Source organism: Triticum aestivum, chromosome 2A, assembly GCF_018294505.1.
Source record: "Triticum aestivum cultivar Chinese Spring chromosome 2A, IWGSC CS RefSeq v2.1, whole genome shotgun sequence".
Lineage (NCBI taxonomy): Eukaryota > Viridiplantae > Streptophyta > Magnoliopsida > Poales > Poaceae > Triticum > Triticum aestivum.
Window position 1 is genome coordinate 12525474 of NC_057797.1, and position 11061 is coordinate 12536534.

General features: G+C 51.9%; 1 pseudogene; it reads left to right on the forward strand.

Moving 5' to 3' along the window:
• LOC123191316 (uncharacterized) overlaps positions 1-2320 on the forward strand; it is a 24016-nt pseudogene extending 21696 nt beyond the window's left edge.
• The last annotated feature ends 8741 nt before the right edge of the window (positions 2321-11061 follow it).

Here is an 11061-nt window from a genome sequence, read left to right on the forward strand (position 1 = left end):
ATCTTGCGATCAAAGAGGCGTTCAACATGTTGCTGAAAGATATGAAACTTCTCAGACACGTCAGACTTATTTTTTGAGCAAATAAATCCAACTAAACTTGCTAAAATCATCAATAAAGCTCACATAATATTTTTGTCTGCCTACAGAAACGGGTCCAGGACCCCACACATCTGAAAAAACAAGCTCTAAAGGAGCGTTGGACTCACTAGTGGACTTAGGATAAGGGAGTTGATGGCTCTTGGCCATCTGACAAGCATCACAAACCAAAAGATGATCTGTTTTATTGGACAAAGGAAGACTAAAATCTCGAAGAATTTTCTGAACCACCAGGAATGAAGGATGTCCTAGGCGCCTATGCCATCTTGATGTAGACGGTTTGACCACGCTAAGGACTTGTCGAGTGGGAGGATCATCTTGCCGACCGGAAACTGGGAAGAGACCATCTCTACTCTCGTTTTGAAGAATGATCCTCCGAGTGGCCCGATCCTTAACAAAAAAAGTTTCAGGGTAAACTTCAAGAAAGGCATGATTATCTTTGTTAAGTTGATAAGCGGAGAGTAAACTCTTGTCAGCTTGAGGGGAATGAAGGATATTGTTTAGACCTAATGAGCCATGGGGTGTAGATAAAACTGAATGACCAACATGAGCAATGTTCATAACTTGACCACTCGCAGTGTGAATTTGTTCCGGGCCGGTGTAGCGATAATGGACAGCAAGCTTCTCCAGTTTGCCAGTCACGTGATTCGTCGCACCAGTGTCAAGATACCAGTTGGTGTCAACCCCATAAGCATGGGCGGCATTGGCAGATCGGTTACCACCGCCACCTCCACCTCCTGCTGGATTGCGCACATTGTTGTTGTAGTTGCGGTCGTAGCGCTTCTTGCAACGCCATGCTCCATGCCCTTCAAGCTTGCAGATTTGCACTTCTCGCGGTCACGGTCACCACGATCACCGCGGTCACCACCCGGGCGGGGCGGACCACCAGAGCCGCCGCCACCAGAGTTGTCGGGGAAGCGGGCGCCCGTGTTGTTGTTGTAGCCACGGGAGCCACCGCCACCGTTCCAGCCGCCACTACCATTCCCAGAACGGTTGGAGTTGCCGCGACCGCCGCCCTTTGCAGCAAGGTTGGCGGAGTAGACAGAGATCTGGGCGGCGGTGATGCGGGACTCGGCAGCGAGCAACAACGAGAACAGCTCGCCGAGGCCAATGGGCTGGTCAGTGATGGTGTGTGTGTGGAGACGGCGGAGACGAAGCCGCTGTACTCCGATTCATGCAGAATACCTTGAATGATGGGAGAGACCACATCATCTTCATCCAAGGGCCTCCCAGCAGCAGCAAGTTCATCAGCAAGCCCCTTCATCTTGGTGAAGTAGGCAGCCGCCGAGAGGTCACCCTTCCTGGTGTGATCGATCTGGTCCCTGAGCTGGATGATCCGAGCTCGGGATTGCGAGGAAAAACTCTGAAGGAGAGCGTTCCAGGTTGCGGTAGCGGTTGTGCAGTTACTGACCTGCAAAAGAACATCGCGGGAGAGAAATGCGATCAGGAAACTAAGCACCTACTGGTCCTGAGTGACCCAAACGGCGTGCGCTGGGTTGGCGGTGACGGTGATCTCCTTCTTGCCGGAGACGTCTCTCTCCGTTCGAAACTCAGCGGGGGGGCTCCTGGGTGGAGCCATCGAGGAAGCCCATCATGCCCACTGCCCTGATGTGCGGCAGCACTTGAGCACTCCAGACGAGGAAGTTGTCCCAATTCAGTTTTTCTGTGATGGTGTGGCCGAGAGAGGCAAGGGAGGGCGCAACCATGGCGAAGGTGGAAGAAGACATGACCTAGATGCGATGGAAAAGATAGACTCTGTATACCATGTAGAAAACCTAGGCTAAAGCATATGCTCGATGCAGGGACGCGTGCGTGTTGATATAGGGCACAAAGGCCTCCGAGATTACAAGGGTTGTTAGGCCATGAACTTGATCTCCAAGTTAACTAATTAACAGATATGGGATCAGGTCTCCTTGGCCTAACTGAATACAACACACGCACACGCTACAGATATACATCGTTTAGCAGTGACTACACTAAAGTTCCTCGTATCTCTTATGCAATCCGTGTTGCAGAAGCCTTGGCTGCTAATGATGAGAATGCGGAGAGCAAGTGCTGCTCGATGCGAGTTCTCTCCTTGGTGTGGATGGATTTTATGGTGTATGCTGCTAACAGGTGGAGCAGGGAGTCCCATGCCAAGAAGCTTAGCAGTGGAGGTGAGCTCATAACCATCCTCTGGCTTCTCACTGAGCACCTCCACCGCCTGGTCAAGCCTGACCCGTAACCACCGGCCACCGCAGAAGCATCAACAGGAGGTACTCAGCTGGCATGAATATTATGGCGCCCTTCCAATTAGGATTCTATATTGTCATTAATCTTTGCCAAGATGGCTCTCCCCTTCGGATCACCAACGTGTATGCCCCCTGCGTCCACGGTGCCAAAGAAACCTTTCTTGCCGAGCTGGCCGGCCACGCCCCCCCTTCCCCCGTCCCTTGGGCTATCTTAGGAGACTTTAATCTCATTAGGTCGCCTGATGACCGTAGCAACGATAACTTCTCCCGCTCTGAGGCCAAATGGTTCAATGACTTCATTAACGATCTCGCGCTCATCGACCTTCCTCTCCGGGACCGTCGGTTCACGTGGTCTAGCCGTCAAACCTCCCCGACTCTTGCTCGCCTCGACCGGGTTCTCATTAACACTACCTGGGATAGTGTTTTCCCCACCTCCATGCTTTCCTCGTTTACTCGCTCCACCTCTGACCATGTCCCCCTGCTTGCATCCATCTCCTCGGCGGCCCCCAAGACGCGCATTTTTCGGTTCGAGAAATCTTGGGCGCTTCATCCGTCCTTTCGTCACTCCATCCGCTCTGCTTGGCTATCCGCGTTTCGGGTTGATGCAGGCGCTCGCCTTGTGGCTAGGCTTCGTCAGTGCCGCCTCAGCTGTAAACGCTGGGCTAGGAGAGTTGCACCAGCTGCTCAGCGCGAGAGCGACTGTCGCGTGCTTATTGACATCCTCGATCGTATTGAGGAGAGCCGCCATCTCTCTTCCCTAGAGGCCCTTCTTCGTACCCTCACCGTCGAAGCTCTGCATGTCTCTGTTAAGGAGCGTGTCACCTATTGGAAACTCAGGGCAAAATTCCGCTATGCCATTGACGGTGATGAAAATACGGGATTTTTTCATGCATCTGCTTCCGCTCGCTTTCGTAGGAACTACATCCCTGTCCTCTCCCTCGAGGGGCGCGAAGTCTCTTCCCATGAGGACAAGGCGCTCGCCCTCCGGGATTACTATAAATCCCTTCTCGGCACCACGACTCCCTGTGCCTGGACTTTCTCTGTTTCCGGCTTGTACCCCGACGCAACCCCTCTCCCAGCCTCCCTCTCGGTCCCCTTCACCGCGGACGAGATTCAAAATGCCTTTTTTGACATGAACCGCCTGTCAAGCCCTGGCCCTGACGGGTTTGGCCCGTCTTTCTACGTCTCCTTTTGGGATATCCTTTCTGCCGATGTGCAGGCAGTTTTCCATGACTTCTTTGCCGGCACTATCGACCTCACTAGGATCAACCGTGCCTTCCTGGTTCTCCTTCCTAAAACGGAAGCGGCTCGCTCCCCCTCGGATTTCCGGCCCATCTCGCTGCAAAACTGCATCATGAAATCCATCACGAGAGCCCTCTGCACTCGCCTTCAGCGGCACATCCACTCCTTGGTGGACCCCGACCAGACGGGGTTCCTTCCCGGAAGGCGCATCTCGGAGAACATCGTGTACGCTGCGGACCTCCTCCGTGCCTGCCATGTGCGTAAGGTCCCCACTGTAGTGTTTAAAATCGATTTCCGCAAAGCCTTTGACTCTGTCAACTGGTCAAGCCTTCTCACGATCTTGTCTGTGCGCGGGTTTGACGAACGTTGGTGCGGATGGATCCATGCCATCCTCTCAACCGGGCACACGTCGGTTCTCCTTAATAATGTTCCCGGGGACTGGATCCTTTGCCGCAACGGCCTCCGCCAAGGCGACGCCCTATCCCCTTATCTCTTTATCATTGTGGCCGATGTCCTTCAGCGCCTGATCAGGATGGCCAGCGCTACCGGGCAGCTGGCGCACCCAATGGACGCCTCCCTCCCTTGCCCTGTCCTGCAATATGCAGATGATACCCTTATCCTTTGTCGCGCCGACATTCCCTCCGTCACCCTTCTCAAAACAACTCTCGATGCCTTTGCCCTCGCGACCGGGCTTGCTATTAATTTCCATAAGTCTGGGTTCATTCCCATGCATTGCGCCCCCGAGCTGTCAACAGAAATGGCTTCGATCCTCGGATGCCCTATCTCCACCTTTCCCCAACCCTACCTCGGTCTCCCTCTCTCCCCTCTCAAACTCCCCATCTCTGCTTACGACCCCCTCATAAGGTCTTTTGACCGCTATTTGTCCGGGTGGCGCGCTCTTCTCCTTTCCTCAGGTGGTAGGCTTGTCCTCTGCAACGCGGTCCTTAATAACCTTGCCACTTACTTTATGTGCTCCTATATGCTGCCCCCTGGAGTGATTGAGCAAATTGATCGTCGGCGTCGTGCTTTCTTTTGGACCGGCAAAGATACTTGCTCCGGTGCTCGCTGTTTAATTGCTTGGGATAAGGTGTGTGTTGATGTGCAGGAAGGTGGGCTCGGCATGCGCGACCTCCGGCGGCAAAATATGTGCCTTCTTCTCCACTTTGTGGATGCTCTTCATCGGCCCGGCTCCCCGCCCTGGAAGCTCTGGTTCCTACGTCAGCTCAGGGGCGACGTTGGGGATCCCTGCTCGGCGCCTTCGTTCCTCCAGACGATCATCCAGGCGGCACTCCCGACCTACAGATCCATCACCCGGGTGCGCCTTGGTGATGGGCGCACTACCTCTTTCTGGCAGGATCGGTGGCTCCCAGGCGGTGCTCTCTGCTTCACCTACGAGGCGCTTTTCTCCCACTCGACGCGGCCCAATGCTTCTGTCGCTGCGGTCATGGAGGACGGCCTCGCGCTTCGACCGAGGCTTTCCGCGGTGGCGGGCGCTCAGCTTGCCGACGTGCACGCTCTCTTGCGGGGTGTTCGCCTACTGGGAGTGCACGACCGTCGCCTCATGGCGTGGGGCGACGACGTTGCTTTCAGCTCGCGGGCTGCTTTCCGCGTCCTGTCGCCTCACGGCGTTCTCGACCAGGTCTCCATCGACATTTGGGGCTCCCGGCTCCCTAGCAAAATCAAAATTTTTGCTCGGCTCCTGGTTGGCGATCGGCTTAGCACCCGGGCTAACCTGTACGCCAAAAACTGCGCTCCTTCATCTTCGTGTGCATCCTGCCAGGCGGAGGAGACGACGGACCATCTCTTCACGGCCTGTCCTCGTGTGGCGCCGGTCTGGGCCGGTCTCGGCCTGGGCCCCTTTCTCTCCGTTGGGGAGATTCTCTCCACAACGCCCGCAGCACAGGTCGACAGTGCTGCCTGGCCGGATGGCCTCTTCATCCTGCTCTGGAATGTGTGGAAAGCCAGGAACAATGTGGTCTTCAACTCCATCAGCTGCGGGGTTGGCGACGTGCTCCGGCGCGCGGCCGATGATACGCTCCTGTGGTCCAACCGTTTTGAGACTGGACCGAGGGAACAGCTCCTCCTGTTCCGCTCCTTCCTTCTCTCGGGCGCTTAGATTTCCTCTCTCTCTTTTTTTTTTGTTTTTTGCCTCTTTATCTTGTTGTTTTTTATCTCCTCGATGGAAAACACTGTATGACACCTCGTCGTTTCGAGTAATATAACAACCGGTGGAGCTCCCGCTCCCCCGTCATTCTCGAAAAAAAATATTGTCATTAATCTTGTCTATGGATCAACTTTCCCTTTTATCTCGAAGAAGAAAATGGCGTTGCTATTCTTTCATGGATATGCCTGTGAAATTGTATAAGCTAATTATCGGGGAAGGGATCCATGCATAGAGAAGAAGAACGTAACACTTACTTCATCGCATGCTTACCCATATTAATTATGCCAAGGAAAATGTGATCGTGGGATGGAGATCTGGACCACGATGGGACTTAATTGACATGGAATCGGCAAGTACATAAGCACATGTTTGAGACTGTATTTTATGTACCTAATCCCCATGATTCCTTCCAAATTTAGGCCCTGTTTGTAGGGGTGGAAATTGGTAGCGGATAATCCGAAATATCCAATATTCGTATTCAAAAAAATACCTATTCGTATCCGAAACATCCGCATCCGAACCAAAATGGAAATAGAAATTATCCGTATCCAAATTTATTAAACAAATAAAAAATAAAATATGGTAGGAGATTTTGAGACAAATATGGATATGGAAGTGGATATATCCGTATCTGAATAAGATTATGGGAGGTAATTTTCAAATTTCTAGACTCAATATTCCAATTATCCAACATAAAAGCCAAATAAGTGGTCAAATTTTACTCTTTATATTATTAAACTTATAAATTATTATGCATTACAATAGTATTTATTCATAAACCTATTTATCATTGACTTATTGTATGTCACAAGTTGATTATTTCAGGTCACATAGCTATCGACTGATTTACTTAAGCAATATGTTGATATTATTCGTATCCGTTCCGAATCAAGAAAATATCCGATACGTATCCGTATTCGAATAATATCCGAGCCGCATCCGTATCCGATAACATCCGTATTCGGATTCGTATTCGTTTTGAAAATATGAAAACGGAAGTGGCAAGAGCATTATCCGATCCGCATCCGATCCGTTTCCACCCCTACCTGTTTGGATCCTAGAGTTAGAGTTAGTTTGGGTTAGTTTGAACTCAACTAACTCAAAAACATCCAAACAAGAGGGTTAGTTTGGGTTCCACCCAAAAACACTAACCTATTCAAGACGAGCTTATTTGGGTTAGTTCTTCTAGGGATCACTAAAAGAATATTTTTTTCTCCCGCTCTTTCCGCAGTAGATCCCTCCCCACTTTCTCGAAGCTTCTCGTCCTCTCCCTCCCTCCCTCTCGCACTGCCCGTGAAGACGCCTCGCCGTATCCGCACTCCCGTCCGCCGTCGGTAAGCAGTCCCGCCCTATGCTCCCGTTCCAACCCCCTCGTCTCCCCGCGGCCCGTCCGACGGCCGCTAAGCAGTCGCGGCTCCTTGCGCGGCCCGTCCCCGTCGGCCTCGGCCAATGCGGCTCCTTGCGTCGGGACGGCGGATTCGGCCGGCAGGCTGCGCGATAAGCCAGCGCGGCTCCTTGCCGGGCGCGTCCCCGTCTGCCGCCAGCACAGCTCTCAGTCAGGGCTCGCCTAAAGTAGTCAAATGATTGAGAAAGAGCATTTATTGTCAATCTAACCCTTTCATTCAAATATCTCTTTGGTTAGAGTTACTTCAGAGTTAGAATATAACTCCAACCTCTAACTGAGTTAGAATATCCAAATACGGCCTTAGTATTGGGAAAGTATCCAAATGATGAGTTGGTCCACATGATGCTATTGACGCCGTGTCAGTGCAATGAATAGCAGGCAATCTCTCACCTCCCGCCAGCGTCACATGAGAGCATTGAGTGCTTTCTTTTTTCTTTCTGATTTGGCACAAAGCGTAGATTGAATCATGGAACCATAAACATTGCACACTATAGTATTGTTGGTTCATCTCAATGACTCAATCTCAACAATAACAAATGTTAATGAAAACTAGGTAATTGCCCGTGCGTTGCAACAGGGGTATGAATGTTTTAGTAGTTCAATAATAATTTTGCCAATCTTACACCTTTAGGACTCACTCAGATTAAGCATCATCGTCACCCTTTTTTTTACCTCTTAATCACTATTCTTATTCTTCATCTCCTTCCACCATGGCGACCATCCGCGTCATCACTGTCTCAGTATTAGAGATCCTTGCCGCCATGGCTTCTTTGGCTAGGAAAATCGATTGACACCTCAGCCAATTTCAAGTAAGCTAGTTTCTAGGTTTACCTGTTGTAGGGAATCTACAGTTCTTTTCTCTGATGGGAGTTTTGAAGTCGACCGAACAAAAAGTAAACAGGTAACAAAGCTTGGCCGAAACTGCCGTGGTTCTATGTAGTTTCATCGTTGACGTCTACCTCGAGGTCGCACTGCAGCTAGCCCACCCAACCCCAACTCTAGCAATAATTAAAATTCAGAAGTTCCGATCTGAACTATGGGAGGAGCCACGACCTCGACCATAAGGAGAACACGCTGGTGACGAGGCAACCAATGGAGGTAAGGAGAGCATGTGGAAAGAAGGGATTCTCACACCTAGAAACGAAGGCATCGCTCCGGTCCGACGTCACCTAGGCCCTCACTGTCGATATTACCCTGGCCGCCGCCTGATCTACCATGCCGCCACAAGAGAAGGAACGAGATGGGGAAGGATAGGGTCTGGTCTGTCCACTCTTGGTGCCGCGAGTGAGATGGGAGAGAGGTCGAGGGAAGGATCGTAGGAGGTAAGGAAACAAAATCAAATTTGGTAGGAGGCAGCGGGGATTGCCTGTTGCGCCCCTGTTTTTTCGGAGGAGAATTTTTTGGTCGAGGCGGGGAGAGGCAGACGAAAACTTTTGACGTAAGAGGGGAGACGGGTCCTTGCGTGCTTTTTAGGTAGTAGAGATTATTAGGTGATGATTGCTCGCCTCTTTCTTTGCAGTTTCACGTTTCAGTAGTTAGCCACCTTGTTGGGAAGTCTGCTACTAGTAGGGCGTACTGAGTGTCCTTTGCATGTCCTGTTTCCCTGCTGACCGCCGGACACCTAGCCTGCATCCTTTTTTTAAGAAAAGGAGGAGGGACGCGGAGTTTCTGCATCCGAGCTCAAATGAGCTTGGATGAACAGTAAAATCAAAACTAAATTAAAAAAAAATAAAAAAATCTAAATTTTTTTGGGAGAAACATTGACAAAAGTTCTAAGTGCTTGCAAAAATTCGTCATGAAATCACATTTCTAGAAGGCGTGGCAAAAAAAAATAAAATCAGTACTCTGAAAAAGCTACTTTCAAAAGCATTTTGGAGCACTGAATTTGTTTTTTTTTGTCACGCTTTACAGGAATGTGATTTCGTGATGAATTTTTACAAGCACTTAGAACTTTTGTCAATGTTTCTCCCCAAAAAAATTAGAATTTTTTGATTTTTTTCGATTTGACTGTTCACCGAGCTCAAATGAGCTCGGGAGCAGAAAGGCAATTTCGGATGATACCTGCCTCTGCATATGGGAGATACATGCGGCCACTTTATTCGTTATTCTTGAGGACTTTACAAAGTATTACAACAATATGCTTAAATCCACCATCTTGACAACATCCGCCGCTACTCCTATCCAAATGATAAATGGGTGCAAACTGGGCCAAATACCCAGACCTCTCACCTCCTATCATCAAAATCCGAAAGCCCCAGCCGAGCCACATACCGGGTCTGGGGACAAACCGGTCTGACGCACTTACATGTGTCGTCGCCGCCATCTTCCACATGTCTGTCTTCTGAGCAAATATTGACGCTTCTACCTTGTCCGGCCTCTCTGCCGTCGACGCCACCATGACGCCAGACAGCTACCTTCTCCTGCGTGAGTCCATCTCCGCGCATCGGGCACCGAGTCTCCGCTGCGCCACGCCGCAGAGATCCGCCATCATCAATGGGCAAGATGAAGCACCGCTCCTCCTCTTGTCCCCTCCAGTCAGCACTTGTTCCAAAACGATGCCCCCAGGAAGGAGCATGACAGCGAACGTCGTCATCGTCCGATCCGGTAGACCCAGATCTAAGGTTTCCCCCGGAACCTCCTGATCAGGTTGATGTGACCTGCAACGACGATGCCTCGAGAAGGGAACGACGTCCGAGACGCCACCATCGTCCGCCATGACCACATTCAAGCGCGATTTTCACCGGAAGCCACGTCGTCCCGTTCTCGTGGCTGGCTGGAACCGAGCGGAACCTCGCCACGAAGACGTACGCCGCCGTCGGTCTTCCGGGGGAGATTCGTCATCTCCTCACCAGTCCATCCACGCGCCGCCGGTCGGCGAAAGGCCACCCAGCGGCGGATCCGATCGGGGCGTTGGATCCGCAGCCACCGCCGTCACCATCTCCGCACAGATCAGCCAACCCCGCCAGATGGGGCGCTGCCACCGCCGCCGTCCATCTCAGGGCCGCCGCTTCGCCGGCTATGGTGCTTCGGCCACCGCCGCATGGCATGGGGTCGCCGCCCTAGTCGCCGCCTTCGGACTCCCATGAGAGGTGCCGCCCCTGCCGCCTAGATGGGATCCCGTAGCATCCACCCGCCCAGGTGCCTTCGGCACCGGGCCCGCCGCCACTGCGGCCCACGCCGGCGGCAGCGGCGGCAGAAGGAGGCGTAAGAGGCAGCCTGCGGTGCTAGGGTTCAGGGGCCCCTGGAGTCGCCCAGGGGAAGGCGACGCGAGGGGGAGGGTAGTTGGATCCATGTGTTGAACCTGCGCTGCTAAGCTGCATTTTTTCTGTTATCGGGTATGTATACATCAGTGCTTGTGAATTTTGTATCAAGTCAGTTTGGCCGCCTTACTTTTGTACTTTACTTGTTACTAAGTTTTGCTTCAAATTTGGTCAAATTTTGAATGGTTTGACTAGAGACACTATTTATAGGCTTTCTTTTAAACGAGGGAGTGAGTACTAGAAAGGCGCATGCTAAAGAAAGTGTAGCCATAGTACAAAAGATGTGCAATTGCATTGCGTTGACTAAGTTCCATGGCAGCCAACCAACACTCGAGCCGCAAGCTCCACCCACTATCACTGCGATTGCTCCCACACCAAAGCCGTCGCCCTGCCATCCAAGACCGGACACCGCCACAGCCGAGACACGCCTCCTTCACTCTCTGAGGTCCTTGATCTCCATGGTAGTCGGCTCCTCCTGCAAGGAGGAGATCATCACCCCCTCCACCGACGAGGAGGACCAGGCGCCGCCACATTAGCAACCACTTCTCGTCATGGAGGCCGCTCGGACGGACGAGGAATTCATCTGTAAGATGGAGTTGATGACGGAGCAATCACTCCGGGAGCGTGGCCCAGTGCCGCTCTCGCCACCGCGTCCCATGAAGG